Source organism: Crotalus tigris, unplaced genomic scaffold (genome assembly GCF_016545835.1).
Source record: "Crotalus tigris isolate CLP2741 ecotype Arizona unplaced genomic scaffold, ASM1654583v1 scf7180000018354.2857554, whole genome shotgun sequence".
Classification (NCBI taxonomy): Eukaryota; Metazoa; Chordata; class Lepidosauria; order Squamata; family Viperidae; genus Crotalus; species Crotalus tigris.
Genome location: NW_024096961.1, coordinates 2,315,231 through 2,321,437, shown reverse-complemented (window position 1 = coordinate 2,321,437; position 6,207 = coordinate 2,315,231).

The window sequence follows — 6,207 nt, the reverse complement described above, 5'->3', positions numbered from 1 at the left end:
AATCTTATTTCTTGAACTTTTCTATTTTCTAACTACTACTTTAGATTTTAAAAGTAACATTGCATTGGCAATCACAAGAACTACGGTAGTTAAATATTGTTATATCAGAAGAAATATTTTTCAATTTTTTTAGCTATGCCATTACTTAGGAATAGACATTCTGTGATTTGGAATATTTGAGTTAGGAAAGTACCACTAATACACAGAGGCTAGCCTACATTATTGCTCCATCTGCCCTTTAGCGTTACATCGATGTGGTTCCCACCCTATTGGCATTCTGTAAAGCCTTGACTCAGTTCTGAACCTCAGGATGAGGTGGATGTGTGGTGTGTATGTATGTATTTCTATCTGTACATTGTGCCTGGGTTCCATTTTGCTTTAATTTCTATTGTTCTTTATGCTGCCAGGATTGTTTGACCTATCCAGTAGCAAAGAATGAGATGGAGAAAGTGCTCTTGACAGATTTTGCAGACCTTCCTGAAGACAGCCTATTCTGAGAAGACATTAAGAGGCTTTTATATTTTCTAGCCCCAGACTTTCAATAGGCACCAGGAAGTCATCATAAAACCCCCTTGACAAAGCTTAATCTCTTAACAATGTGAAACTTCTTGTGAGAACTAAAAGGCTAGATAAAAGGTGGGAATTGCCCTATAAAGTGCAAGGCTGGGAATTGTAGGCTTCATGGTAAAATAACGGATAAATCATGTCATAGCCTTTGCATAATCATAGTCTTCAGACAGCAGCCTGGTTGTAGGCTTTGGGATCTTCTGTAGAGTCTCAGAACATTTTTAATTGGGGCACTGTGGCTAGCATCATAGTCTGCCTTCTTATTTGTAATTTCAAATATGTGCCTGGTAAGTAATCTATGATTGGATTCAGGGTTTGAAATTTTAAGATTATTCAATAATCTAACAATCAGGCTGAAATTATGGCTGTGACTTTTTACTTTCTGTGGGAAAGTAAAGTGGGAAATGAATCATACAATAGATGGAACCCCAAACATATTTTTGTAGATGAATTTATAATTTGATTCAGTCTTCATTAATTTGCTCTTGTAGTCATTAGATCCATTCATTAATATATATGCATCTTTTTTCCAAGGAGCTTGATGTACCACCTTCAACTTGTCTTCATAGCAATCTTGTGAGCTGATAATGTTATCCAACCAATGTTATCCAACCAGGTTGCTTCCACAAATATCTTTGGATGGCCAGTAATGTTAAATGGTTGCTGAGCTTTTCAAAGCAGGCTACATGATTTTTTTTGACAGCCAGTAATGTCATGATTTATTTCTTGTTCCAGTGAAGAAACTCAGACCCAAGGAATAACCAAATACAAAACAACAATATGTCTGGTGACATTTGATGGACCCAAGCATCAGATGATTCACCTCAGGAGTAATGAAAGTTTAACAGTACCTGCTTTCTATAAATGCTTCAAAGAGAAATACCAACAAATAACACCAATCAGATTGATCATAAACTTCATTGTGATGTTTTCTCCAAAAATTACTCCAAACTATCTTGAAACTTTGAGCAAACTTTTCAGCTAATGGTTTTGTAGCTGGGCGACAGGATGCTCATTCTTTTCAGGAATGTCTGAAACAATTTAGCTACAAAAAAAGCTAAGATCCCTTGTGACTTAATTGTTGTGCCACAGTTGTCCTGCCAAAGAGATCTCTATAGTATAAGTAACTTGTTGAAGAAAAAACTCTATGGTTTATTTGAACATGCCTCCTTCATAATTAAAAAGTTTGTGCCCATACAAGTTCTATGATAATTTTGCAATGGCAAAGCAGACCATTCCTAAGGATAAATTGTGATATTTTAGGTGGATATTTAGGCAAATTGGCAAATTAAGCAACTTTTTACTAGCTGTTTGATTTGTTCTATTTATAGTCAACAAATAAAATTACAAACAAGTATTGTCATTACCACTGAGGTATCTAACATGTAACCTAATACTCAATCTCCAACTTTGAACTGTACAATGATTTTCAGTAACCACATAATACAATTGCTATCAAATGTAAGCTCATCATGACAACGATAAAACTATAAATGGATTTTTGCTATATACTAACCATTTTGGATAGTCTTCTTGACCAGCTAACATCTGGCAGGAATTTGGTATGATTAATGATTCCTAAAAGGTTTAGGACACATCTTGTGACTTGGGAGCATTTAGAGCTGTTTGAATGTCCTTGGTACTCTTTGAGCTTAGTTACTTACAGACATTTCATTACCCAGCTAAGCAATATCACTGGAGAAAACCATACCCCCAACAAAAGTGGCAGGACAAGCTATTGTGCTGTGTATAAACAGAGCAAATTCTACACTCAATATGGTGTTACAAGTTGGGTAATAAGATGTCAGCAAGCAAGCAAACAAGCTTGGAGAGCACCATGAATTCCACAACCCTTATCTACATATATTCTATTGTTTGAATGTTCACTGTTCACTTGTGTAGACTTTATACATCAAAGGTGTGACCACTTACTACTGCATTTAAAGAACACACATTTATTGCATCACATTCAAAAGTTATACTGTAGTCATTCTCTGCAACACTCCCTCAAAATTTTGCAGATGCACTTCAGCGATGATATCATCTAAATAGCACAAGGTGTCTGGACAGCCTATGTATTTTGGCAAGCAGCCTTAGTCTATGTCTGCTTGCCAAAATACCGAAACAGGCTTCTCCTAAAACAAGTCTGGTTTTTTACAATATATTTATTAACCCTGAAGACTGCAAGTGACTAAGGTTAGGGGAGGTATTCTTCCAAATACGAAATGCTAGGGTAACACAGAAGAAGGAAGTGTCTCCACCTTCTGCTTGTAAGCACCCTAGGATTTTTGACTGGCTTTCATGTGAAGCAAAATGCTAAACCAATATAGACTATGGCCTGGTCTAGAAGGATATTCTGCTCCTGCAAATTTGTTTTTTATATAAGCAACAATGGTGTACAAATTAGCAACATTCTATAGAAAGCAGTTAATCTACCATCTACCATCAATTTGATGTTGACTCAGCAACAATTTTCTTCATGATAATCTATTCTGATCATAGTCTTTCAGATCTTACAACTGTGCATCTATGACCACTGTCACTGAGCCCATCCACCTTGCTGTTATGCCTCTTCTTTCTTCCACCATTCCGAGCATTAGAAACTTCTCCAGAGAGCTAGATCTTTGCATAATGTATCCTAAAGTAGGCTAATCTGAGTCTGGTCATTTGTGCTGAGTGGTATTCTCAGTAGTCTTCTCCAACACCAGTGTTCAAGAGCTTCAATATTCTTCCTAGCCTGCTTCTTCAAAGTCCAATATTTGCTTTTATTGAGCATCACAAGGAATATCAGAGTTTGCATATTTTATCTTTGGAAGTATAGATATAGAAATATATTTTCTATAGCTTATACACATATAAAGGTCCTAGAAATAGATTGTTTTATAAAGTAGACATTGTTCTAGAAGGTAGGTAAATTATAACAAGATTTTGTCTGCTGCCTGTATCTGAAAACTATAACATTATTTTATTTCCTTGACTGGCGCTAATTCTTCACTAAGTCCTCAAAACTGAACAACTGCAATTTGCTGTATTTGGGTCTGCCTTTGAAGGCCACTCAGAAGTCACAGCTGGGTCAAAATACAATGGCATGGGCACTAATAGATTCTCCTCATTACCTTCATATGTCATTGCAACTTTACAAGCTGTGATGTTTACCATACTAGTTGATTTGTGAATGGAATTCAAGATGTTATTCATCACCTATAAAGCTCTTCGTGGCCAACACCCTGGTTATTTGCTCAGTTAAATACACATCACATAAATGCAATTGGATTTAAATCCTGGGCTTTGGAAATGTACCATTTCTGCCATAGCCCCCTGACCTGGAACAGCATCCTTCCCAACATATGCATCATGCTTCCCACCCTTCAAATGTTCTGGAAGTCTCTTAAGATCTGGATTTATTCCAAGGCCTGAAGTTAGAATGTTTATAGAGCCTCTTTACTGGATGTTGTTTGTGTGATTTTGTCTGGGCAACTGTCCTTCTTAAATTATTTGTTATTTTCAACATTTAAGCCACCCAATATGCTTTTGGAATCAGATGGCCTTGAAATCTAATAAACAAATCTATGTTTCTTTTTGCTGTGCTAAATCTTGCTTTCTCCTTTGATCCTTTGGTTTCAACAAATTATTTTTAAGCGTGGTCTGGCAAATTTTCAAGAGGTTCATTTAGCTGCCAATTTTTGGAAGCTGTTTCTAAATAATTCATGCATGCAACTGCATCAGTGATGAATTTATACTTGTTATTTATATTTGTCATGCAGGTTCTGCTGTGAAATCGAACTCAAAGAAGTTACTTTCAGCTCTGAATAAACCCACACCTGGATGCTAGCTAAAACAAAACTGCAGTTTGTCTAAGACCCCAGTCTTATATGCACTAATTTCAGGGATAAAATACATGGAATTTAGCAAAACAGAGTTCTAAATGAACATCCTGTACACAGAATTGGACTGCATGCCTACAAAGTTCATCAAGAAGCTTATAAGTACACCTGCGTCTGCCAGTTTGGGGTTGTGGTTATGGCATCAAGCTGGAGACCAGGAATTAGTGAGTTCTACTCCTGCTTCAGCACAAAGCCAGCTGGGTGAATTTGACCAGTCCCTTCTCAGACCTAGAAGGAACTTGCAAGCTATTTCATTCATTCATTCATACCCACAAGCACACATACACATTCTATGTATTAAGTGCATAACCCATTCTCATCTGGTGTTCTGCAAAAACCCAAGGAGGTCATAACTGAAAATAATATGAGCTGTAGACCTTGAAAATGATTTCAGCAGTTCCTCTAAAGCAGTGATTCTCAACCTTTCTAATGCCGTGACCCCATAATACAGTTCCCCATGTTGTGGTGACTCCCCAAGTGGGTGTGGCCACCAATAAGAGGGAGTAGGACAGCTAGGGAAAAGGGGAAAAAATGGCGGACAGCGTGGTTTGGCAACCCCCATGAAATGGTCATTCGACCCCAAATGGGGTCCCGACCCACAGGTTGAGAACCACTGCTCTAAAGTAAAAAAAAGTAAAAATAAACAAGGTTAAGGAAGGCTAGTAGACACTATATCAACTTCTAAAGAAATAATGAGCGCTACTTGAGGGCTTCAAAAGTGTATTTTGAGAATACTTTTTATCTTTTCCAGATTTTCTCCCTCTGGTCTTCTCCAGATGTGTTGAACCACAACTATCATCACTGCCAGTACCTGCTTGGAAGATAGTGACAACTGTAATCCAAAGAACATGGAGGGTACCAGTTTAAGGAAGACTTACTCTCTCTATATATTTTTAGTTAGGCTCACTTGACAGAATAAGCCCAAAACCAAACACTAGTATTTGATTCTCTGGATATGTGACTCCAACATATTTGTAATCCATCATTGGGCTTTAGCCTCTTGTACAGACACAACAATTATAGCTTATTATAAGTAGAAAAACCTATATTCTAGCCCAGTGAGAGCACCTTCATTGACCAGTTATCCTGATCTTCCAGGTTCAGTTTTGCTTTTCTTTGTGTCAACATAACACTCTAGGACCAGATTCTCTGCATGCTATCTTCTTACATATTCTACCACTACTTGGCTCTTTAAATAAAGTGTTTAATATCATCCGAATTCAGAGAAGCTGCCATTTTGGGTTTGCAGCAAGAGGAATTAGAATCTTATGGCAAGCCTTCAGTAATTTCAAATGGTGGCTGATCTGAGTAATGATGACACTGAAAACCCAAGAGTTGGATTAAAGAGATGCTCATAAGAGTAGATAAGATGGAGGCACAATTGCTTGTTATCGGAATGTCTAGTCGAGGCTTCTGCCAATCAAATGTGCTGGCTGGAGAATTCTGGGAATTGAAGTTCATACCTCATAAAGTTTGCTAAGATTGAGAAACACTGGTTTGGACCATGACTCTATGATAGAAGACCCTGTGCAACATGGGGGGGGGGAAGGGGCAACGTTTAAATTGCACAATTGCAAGCATCATCTTTAGTTCCCACCCCAAATGGTCCTTGGTCTTGGCACACCATGCAAATGTTCTCCTGCTGTTTTCTTTTTGGGGGTTGCCTATATTAGTATGCAAAGAATTTCCCCCAAGTAGGAGACTAAACAGATAACCTCTTATAAGTGGTCACTTCCAACCACTTGGACCAATTGTA